The following is a 10600-nucleotide window of genomic DNA, read 5'->3' on the forward strand; positions in this document are numbered from 1 at the left end:
ATGGATTTGCACACACAAAGTTCAAGTCTGAACATCAATTTTGAGATCAGTTCACTGGAAAAAGAGGATTCAATGAGATTCTCCTCGAGAAAATTTTCTTTTTCTCGAGGAGAAAATTATCTGCTCATTGATGATATCGCGTTTTTTTTTGATAATGTCTGACTGTAATTCCACCGATTTTCAACCATCAGCTACTATCATCAGCTGCTACAATCACAGGGCATCTTTTTTTGAGCCATTTTTCGTTTTTGCCCTCTCCGATGATCTTTTTCAAAGCTTGCAACCCGCGCAAACAACTTTCCCGATATTGGTTATCCAACCACTGTTCACGGTTGATTTCCATCACGGTTGATTAATATTCCCTTGTGGGCGTAAGCGGAAAACCCGGTGAACAATTCCTTTGGTTACACTTCTCTAGTACCGAAGGGGAAAAATTTCTAAAATTTAGTATAGTACCTGTATCTGTTGGTTTCTGACACCATCCAAAGATAATTTTCCTGTTTTTGTCAAAACTAGTTTTTGTAAACTCAAAAATGCCAAATTTCCAGGCGTGTTTAGTGTCTCTATTGTGAATTGTAACTTTGTGTGTAGTAGGTTTGCTGCCAGCAGCACCTTCTCAAGATCACCCTTCATTGTTCTCACTCAACGTAACGGAGGAGAAAGAAGTTCGTTTGCTGCACTGACTTAGTTTTCTCCCTTAGCGATGCATTTCCTACAGTACCAGACGGTTTCACTGATTTTTCTATACTCATCATCTGATATATCACCGCATTTTACGTGATACCAGTTCAAACAGCATTCACATTGCACACCATTTGACATGTACTTGACCTTCTTCTTGCACTCGGGACATATTCCATGAAGATCTTTTTCGGGCATAAACATCAGGCATAGAGATCAGATGATGATTAGTAGTTTGCATGATCAGAACAAACCTTAATTGCCCGGCAAAGTTTTGTGCCATTCCCCCGGATGGCAACGTTGAACCTTCCGATGCACGCCGAAAGCGTCTTTTAAGGCGTTTTTGTCGAAATTGAAGTGAATAGGAGGCTCAGAACTTTCCAGACTTTTAAATCTTCGAAGCATCGATTTGGACTAGAAAATTTTTGAGAAAAACAAAAACGGCCATTATGACGGAAAATACACATAAAAAACACACCACAGCCGATTGCAAGACAGAAAACGAACGAGAGGAAAAATACAATAGAAGAAGAACGAAGCCTCTTTTATCGTATCACGCAGACACATTAAGGTGATTATCAGAACAACCTAGTGGGAATAGAAGATCCAGCGGGACATTCGGGATTGCGCCAAACGCTTCCATGCAAACCGCAAATTGGAGATAACGATGTTATCTCCGGAAGAGGCCGGAATCAGAGGCCCGGTGCCCAGAGAATATTAAGAAATTTTAACGATATTTTAGCTGCTGTAATGCCCTGAACTCGATGAAATTATTCTGATTTTAATTTAGTATTTCAAAGCATGATAAGTTTTTCCTTAGAGTCGAGGAAAAATTCAATCCATCTCTACTGGAGTTAGTATTTAACTGTCAGTTAAAACATATCTAATTGTGGTATTTTAGCCTTTTTCTAAAGTAATCACGTTGTCGGGGGATCCGAGTCCCAGCAAAATGATTATTTTTGCATGCAAATGAAAGCCGATCAAAAGTCGCCCGGCTAATGGCCTAAAAACGGTAACATAAGGTTAGCCCTTGAACAGACCAAAAAAAATTGGCTAAGTGAAGACAATATAAAACGAGTGGGATTAAGGTAACTGACATCAGGCAGTCGTCAGCATGGAATTTTCCGACGCTCCGTCACTGTGTAATGTCTGGGCAAGTGTTACATTGTTTTTCTAATGAGATTGCTAAATTTGACGCAATTCTATTCAAAAGGATAGCAGGATAAGTTCGGTGACTAATAACGAGTGCGTTCATTGATAGCAGTCTTGTTTCGATAGAAAGGGTTTTTTGATCGACTGTAGTTTTTTAATCCCGCGAGCCGTTTTTCTCAAAATCGCTTTTTACTTCGTCTTGAAATGCCAAATATTGATCTAATATTACTCCGACATATTTCACATTGACATTTTCAGCAAGTTTTTGATGTCCAGGGCAATTGAGTGTTTTTGAGTATCTTTTCTAACATGTTTTCCACTGAAGATGTTAAGTTCTGCTTTTTTAGCATTAGGTTGGAGTAAGTGTCTCCGAAAGTACTGTGATATAATTTTTTTTGGAGCAGTTTTTTCGAGCTCTTTGAATTCAATCCAAAACCTATCAATTTTTTGTGAAGAAGTGGTGGCCTATTTTTGGGTTAAATTTTTTGGGCACTGAAAGCATGACCCGGTTTTTTTCTTGCTGGCTTGATCTGATCTGTCACATTTAAAAGAAACCAAGCCCATATATTTTTTTCGATTCAGTCATTTAGCCACGTTTCTGAAAATTAAAAATTGTATTTTCTTCAATCGCTTATACAAGCGGTTTCAGGTCTGAACTTACGTTTGCTATGCTTCTACAATTTAAATGAAAAACGTTTATATATTTTTTGTAGGTTTCCATTCTTTTAAATGAAAATAAAACTCAGCAGTGGACCCGGATTCGGATAGAGGTTTCAAGAAGTTTAGTTAAGTAGAGTGTGAGGTATTGTTTTGGAATTGAGATAATAAATACTATTAGTTATAATAGTAATAATATTGGTTAAACTTTATTTCAAATTATTTTTCAGTTTCTACTTACTCTCTGCTCGCGAGTTCATTCCCTGCTTCTCTTTAGTAATACTCCCTTGTGTCATCAATTGCTTGGTAATGCGACCTAAATAACATTAAACAAACGAATTTTTGCGCCATTTCGCTCAATTCCGCATTGCCAAAGGTGGATACCGAAAGGTGGATTCCTAAAACTCGGAGTTTATTATTAGCCCCGGTTCCTGCTGAATGCAGGACCAATCGTGGACGAAAATCAAGTTATCCATTTCCCCGCAGCCGGTTCAGCTTTGAGGAGGCGAATGACAAAGGGACCCTCCAACCGTGACCGAAGTTGGTAAAACTCTTGGTAAAAGTTGGCGTAGTCCTGGTATTTTGACTTTACAAACCAATTGTATGTAACCTCTCAACCTTCAAAATTTATAATCAACTACAGGAACGGTGAATCTAATCTCCGTCTTGTCAAATTTCTTCTAGAGTAAACTGTAATTACGACTTATGAACACATTCAACTGTTTTAACGAAGTCATCCAATTACCTAAGGATCATTTTGACTGTGGGTGTCTAACTCATGGTCTTTAATCCTTGCATGGCAGCAGCTTTCACAATAGCAAACTGTTTCGGTTATCGACGCGTATACTTAATAAATATTTTACTGCATTTAACAATGAATCTGCTGAGGCATCCCTTGCACTCAAATTTTCCGGTCTGCCCCTGTTTCAACAACGCTTAATTTCAAAACAGACTTTTCTCTTTCAGCCAAACATTTGCATGAATTATCGCAAGGGAGGTGCCAACTGCTAAACCATCTGTTTGAATTTACCATGAAATATCCAAGTTGAAATATCTTTTGCTGAACATCAAATTCAAAAGCTTTTTTTTTTGTAAATTGTTTTTTCGAGATTTAGCTTCTGTCATGCAATTTATATGTTTTTCTTAAGAAAATTGTTGCTTTTCACATCAAAAGATAATACGGTTTTTTGGATTGGAATGGAGGAAGTGTAGAGATATTGGCTTCGTTGATTGGATTGGAAAATTTTGCAAGCGTTTTATGAGGAGTACAACACAAGCTGCGGATGAGTGAGCGAACTGGTCGTATGGTGTGTTGGCTTTGTGAATATTATCGTTTCAGCTGGCTATTAGTTTGGAAGTCTTTTTAGGCGAGTTTCAATAGCTCACCAGAATGCAAAGTTTGAGAAGCTTTTGTCTGCTCTAGGATACCAGGATCTAGAAGTGAGGAAAGTGTCAATCCATCCTGTTGGATGGGTTATTTCATCCAACTGAACAAAAATAATCATAAAGCGATGTAACTAGTTATTTTGCCCCGGTAGAGATAGTTAAAAGCACATGCGGTTTTATTTTGACGCTAGTCAATTGTTTTGGAATTCAGTTTTACTTTTCATCGTTATTTTCTTTCCGGGCGAATGTTAGACACACAAAACATTCGTACAGCGAAGTTCCTTTCCTCTCAAAAAAGATTGTTTTTCCAATACATCTTTCGCTATAGCTTCACATTGCCCTATAAAAACCCAAGCCAGACAGACAAGGTGTAGCTGACTAATTTTTCATCAAATCTTGATCGTGTTAAATTGTTCTTCAATTATTTACCCAATTTTTTCAGAAAAAATTCCAAAGAAATTGATTTAATTTTCTCTTGATCACTTTCTTGGATTCTCTAGGTTTATGATTTATTAAGTATTTCTTTCTCGTTCCCGGCTTAGCCAACGCATTTCACCTCAAAAGGCAGACTCTCAAAGACCATATTTGATTTTTATCGATGCTAATGCATTTTGCCATGCGGTCTATTGAAGCGACAAGTTTGTTTGACATAGCAATCGTGTCAAAATATCAACCCTTAATTCGCATTAGCATCACAAATTAATTTCTTTTATCCTTCTTCTTCATTTTGTCACATTTTCGGCTAACACTTAAAGCAGGTCTGTCATTTTCAAATCCACAGAAGACTCATAACAAAAACTCAATGATTTGAAGATGAATTAAAAATTAGATTATCCAATTTTTATTTATCTCCATTATTAGATTTTCACTTATGATTCCTATAAAAGCGTTAACACTGAGATTGACAAAAAGAAATTGCAGAACTAAGATGCAACTTCAATCCATTCGGGCACCTTATAGGACAAAAAACTATTAACAATTTTTCTTTCTCTTTCCAGCCTCCTTATCGATTCCCCATAAAAGGCCTGCTCTTAAATTTTATCTCTAGATTGTTCCAAATTTCTTTTAAAAATCCTGCCCCTAATTCAATTTTCTTAGAAAAACCACATGCGAGGATACATTTCAACTGGAACAATGACCTCTTACCAACTTTATTACACGCCTCCAAAAAACAAAAAAAAATAACACGAGATTGGATGAAAAAATAGGCTAACAAGAAGCCCTAAATTTAACAAGAAAATTAGCCATTATCAGTGCTAACCCAAGGCATGTTTCTTTTCAAAGAAAACAAAAAAATTTTGAGCAAGCAGTTTCATCCATTTTTAACTAGTAAGAAAACAATAAAAATCTCCCATCCTGGAAAAAGGCAGGTTTTTACCAGTCCCTCAAAATTGAAAAGCGTTTTCCATTGCAGAAAGTCTCTTCTCCAAACTTGTTTTTGTTTCGATTTTATTTTTGCGGAATAGTTTCCAAAAAAGCCAAATTGGGCTCTACTAAAATGACACTAGAGAAACAAGAAGTTCCGGAAGAAAATAAAATAAATAAACTTTAGACACCACACTTCACTCAAATGTTTAAATAAAAATCATCCAGCTGAAGTTTTTTTATGGCCGGGGCCCATTTAGCGTAATTAAATTTAGTCACAAATCGAGATTCTAAAAAAACTAAAGAGCAATGACTATCAATCCGATTCTACTAACGGCCTAAGATGCTAGTAAAGCTTCGACAACTGATGTTTCAAATTTCATCATGAATGCTCTAACCATTAAAGCAAGAATAAAAATCTGACAAAAACAAAAATCGCTAGTGGGGCCTTACAAGTTTTGATGCGTTGTTGTCAAGTTCACATGACTAATTCCAGTGCGGCTAACTAACAGAAAACACTAAAGTTGTTGCTGCGGTTTCATTTGGTCAAATTTTTTTCTGGTTAGAATGCCCATGACCTCAGCGTCTTTCAAGCTCATAAAGCTTTGAGGATATGACTACCACGCAACAATGATTTCCTACCAACTCTTTTAACCTCCTCGCAAAAACAAATCAAAAATCAAAAAATTTACTTGTGGTAGCAAAAAAAAGACAAAAACAAGATACCAAGAAGCTCTTTCGTAATCACAAATAGCGAAGCTTGCCTCAATAAAATCCAATCCCACATATTTTTTGAAAAAATGGTTTCGAAACTTTCTCTCGTTTGTACAAATTTTTACGCTTTAGTTATGATTAGCTATTAACTGTAAATATCCAAACGCTCGTTTTCATTTCTAGAACCCAAAATCTAGTTCTAGCAAAAAAATCGCCCTTTTTGTTTGAGAAAGAAATCAATGGTAGTCTCTCAACCTACAAAACAGCTGGCCCTAACCACTTGCCAGAAAATGCTACAGCACTTACCCATTATGGCAAGCTTCTTCAAACATTTTGTCATTAAAAAAAATTTGGGGACAACTTCCCAAAAACGAGCCAAGCTTTTTGTTCATTTTTAACTTAATCAGCTGGTTTTGTTATCTTTTTACTGCTCAACCCAAGCTAAATTCCAATGGCACTTTCTGCTCTTTTTTTCTATCGCATTTCTGATTACCCTGACCTAGCTTGCAGATACAATATTTTCCATTACAAATTGAACAACCGACATTCACCACTGTGGAAAGCAGCGATAAAACAGGAAATGCATAATGCAAAACAATGCACATTACAAGAAAAAACCAATGCTTTTTCCGTAGGAAAGAAACCTGCTGTGACAGTTCGACACGTTCACCTGTTAATAACCAGTGTGATATTTCCAAACTCTGGCTAGCTTTGGGGAATACGAAACGTGGATAAAAAAAATGTTAAATTTAACTTGTTACCGATGTTTTAACAAGGTTCATCGTAGCTGAGATTAGTTACTGGTTTGCATACGAGAGTACAGAACACTGACTAAATCTTTGATACGATTCTAGCACCACCAATAGCCTTGACCACGCTTACATAATAATAATGTCATTATACAAGATTCATAGACACTCTTACTGCAATTGCAGTAGTTGTTTAGCTGTCGCTCAAGGTTAACTACTGCTAACGCAGTACCACATTCCCCCGAGGACAAATAAAACTCTATTAGATACGAATAAAAATTTATGATAAAAAACATATCAAGAGTTTTTGACTCAGTTTGTGATCCGGCAGGTGTCTAAAGTTTTTAGTGAACAGTTTTTGTTTTGTCTCTCGCGAAGATCTAATGGTAATTTCCACTGCTTTTCCCAAAGACGCGATGTGTTTCATGCTGAGTAGCCGAATTTTTTCCGGAAGAGATGCCGTTCTGAGAGATTCAGTCTCGTTTCCACCGGGTTCCTCGTGTCCGTTTTCAAGTTCGCCAGTTTGATTCTATATTGTTCCAGAGCCATCTCATTCAAGTCTGCAAAGTCCTCCTCTGTACTTATCTCTTTTACCGAATGTTTGACTGGGCTACCGAATCTCTTAGGCCCGTGGTTTTTTGTAGCTCTTTTACTGCGTCGAACAGTGGTTCCCGTTTGTTCGTCGATGATCGATTCATCTGAGAAACCAGGAGGAGAGCAATGTTCCCCAGTCGCTTGTTCCTCTGACACAATGTCCTTCGAATTAAGGATCTCTTCCGCTGTTTTCTTTAACCCTCTTGTAAGTACTTGATCTGCCAGATTTTTCCATTCCTCTGGGACCAGGTCTTGTTCTTGGAATGCGTTTGGAGTTGAACTGGGAGATGTGTCCCTAGTTATCCGCTTCTTTGGCTGTTTCGGTTTAGCGATTTCTAAACCTCTTGAGCTGCTAGGCTGGTGTTGCGTAATTGTTGTCTCCACCTACTTCGATTTCGGAGGTTCCTCAGCTGCTATTGCAGTCTTTTTTTTCTTTTTTTTTCGTTTGGGTTTGAGTGCCACTTGTTCTTGAGTTTTCGCCCCCCCCCCATCGTTGGCCACTTTGACTCGGTTTCGCTCTCCTGACTGCTTAATTAAGTCCCCCACCTGTCGGCGTTTCCTTCGAGTTGACTATAACGTCGCTTTTTTGAAAAAGGTCCTTTGCCTGTTCGTCAAAAGAGTTCCGATCTTCCTCCTCTGACTCGGTTTCTTCGTCCTGGACAACATCCTTCTTCTGATGCTTACTTTTTGACTCTTTCAGCGGGTTTATGCTTTTTCTTTCTGACTAGCCTTCTCTTTCGGTGTAATTATCAGAGGAATCGCCGCCTTAGCCAGATTGCTTTTACGATAAACTGCTCCCGCAGCTGTTGTTATAGTTTTCGGCGACTCTGCCGCTACTTTTCCTTTAAAAGGCTTCGTCAGTGCCGCCCCACTGCTACGGTTCTCATCACGGCGAAGTAGCTTCTGGCTGTTCCACTCAAACCATTGGGTTTGTCTTCTACAAATCCTCGTTCCCAGGAATAGAGGAGTTCCTTTCGTAGGTCCGGGTCTATGGTGCTAGTGGCATCGACCAGCTGTTATAAATCTTGTCCCTCGCATTTCCGTCATTGCGCGTTCCATTTAGCGTTCGCCTCTAGTAATGCTCGGAGAGTTCTTGTTCGATCCCTTTCCTGCGTTGTCATATTTTCTTGTTTGAAAATGGGCTGACATCTCGACTTCTTTGGCCTTTCTTTACACTTTTGAGTGAGTCCCGTGACTGGTCTATTCTCTTTTTCATCTGATTGGCAGTTAGTGCTGACCTCTCCAGATGCTGTTTATCTAAATGATCTGAAAATTATACGAACTTGTCCCGAATAATTTTAAACTCCGTTTTTGGTAGTCTGCCTAAATGTGCCTCAAATGGAATATCTCTGAATGGTTTTCTGTTTAATCCAACGCATATCCCGAGTTATTGTGCCGAGGCATAATTTGATCGATTTAACATGTTATTCTAGGAGCATTACCCCGAATCGCCTTTTTATTGTTTGGATTGTCCTTTCGACCAACTCACATCCGCGTTGGTCCCCCACCAGGCAAAACTTTTGTTCGATGTTAATTTCTACCAGAATTTTTTTATCGCCTTTCCCTTGAAACCCGAGAATTGGTCTGTTTTTATCGATTCCGGAATTCCGTGAGTATCGATGTATGAGCGTAAAAATTTTATAGCGGATTTCCCCCTGTTGATTTCGTAACCTTGAAGTAAAAAAATTTTGAGCATCTGTCAATCGCTGTTAGCAGGTAAAATTTCTTCCCCTTACAATCTTTTAAAGGACCGCGTAATCTGATTGGACCTCCTGCTCGGGCTGCGACAGCAGCGGCAGAGGTTGGGAGGAGTTTTTAGGGATAATATACTTTGTGTTCTTACCATAGCGTGTGCATTGCCGACACTCTTTGGCGAGATTTACGATATCTTTATGTATTTGGGGCCACCACAAATAGTTCGACACATCGAGCATGGCTTTTTGCCCCGGATGACCTCTGTCAATCCTCTTCATGACCACCGGTCGGAGTTGTACTAGACTAGAACTGCTAAAACGATTGTCGACCAGGATGCAGTCGCCTACTACAGACAATTGATTCCATAGTGGATTTGTACACGGGCCCATCATTTCAAATCCCGCTCAATCCTTTCTCTCTACCACGCGACGTAAACGATCCATCCATACGTCTTCTGAGATGAGTTCGGCCACCAAAGTCTTATCGAATAACTTAGACAGACTGAAATTTCCAACGTTATCTATGTCTTCTAATGATTCGTCCAGTTTGTTTTGGCCTTTGTTAGTTTTCCTAGCTGATTGGATTACACTTACGTCCTGGTTGTTTTCATCGTCCTCTGCAGTTATATCAACTTCGATGATGGATTTGACAGGCGAGTTTGACCGATTTCCTGACCTCGGGCTGCTGGTGATCATTTGTGTCGCCGCCTCTAGCTCTCGAATATTCCCCGAATCCTCTTTTTCATATTCAAATACTACTCTATATTCAGGACCCTATTCGATTTTATTGAGGAGAACTTAAGTACTTTTCAACCTTTTCTTTTTGTTGTCTTCACGTAGTAGTGGTCTCAGCTTATTCATAAGATTAGCTGCATTTGGGATAAACTTCGAAAGATCGTTTATGCTCCCCAGGAAAGACCTGAGTTGTTTTAACAAACGGGGATGCTCTAACTTGAGTATGGCTTCCGTTTTTGTTCTTTTTGGTGCAACTCCGTTTTCCGATAGTTTCTGCCCTAACCAATTTACTTCTGTTTTGAAGAATTCACAATTTGATAGCTTATGAGATAAGTTTTCTTTATTTAGCTTCATTAAAACATCCGTTATTAATTTTTCGTGTTCTATCTCTGAGCCTTTTGAAACTATCAGTATATCATCTAGAAAACAGAACGTGTTTTTCGAATTGTTCAGTGTGCGATCCATTGCTTTTTGGAATTCCGCTGGCATATCAGTCAAACTGTAGAATCCGGTCAAAAATCGATATGTGCACTTTGCCTTCTACCCTACCATGTTGAAATTGCATTGTCTTGCAATTTCAGGTGTTAGTTTCAGTTGACTGTACGCGTACTTCAAATCCAACACAGTAAAATATAAAGTACCTGCTTGTGCAGTCACCATCTGACTAACCCCATCTAGCAATTCCTCCACATTTGGCATTTGGTACTTGTTTTTGTACAGCTGCCTATTAATCGGTTTAGCGTCTAGTGCCAATTTTATGGAGTCATCTTTCTTCACAGTAATGACAATGGGGGCAATAAAGCAATCATCGGTACATTTTTCTAACCTTTAAATTCTAATTGAAATAATCAAGAAAGAAAATCATAATTAAAA

This window comes from Symsagittifera roscoffensis, chromosome 8 (genome assembly GCF_963678635.1).
Source record: "Symsagittifera roscoffensis chromosome 8, txSymRosc1.1, whole genome shotgun sequence".
NCBI classification, from domain to species: domain Eukaryota; kingdom Metazoa; phylum Xenacoelomorpha; order Acoela; family Convolutidae; genus Symsagittifera; species Symsagittifera roscoffensis.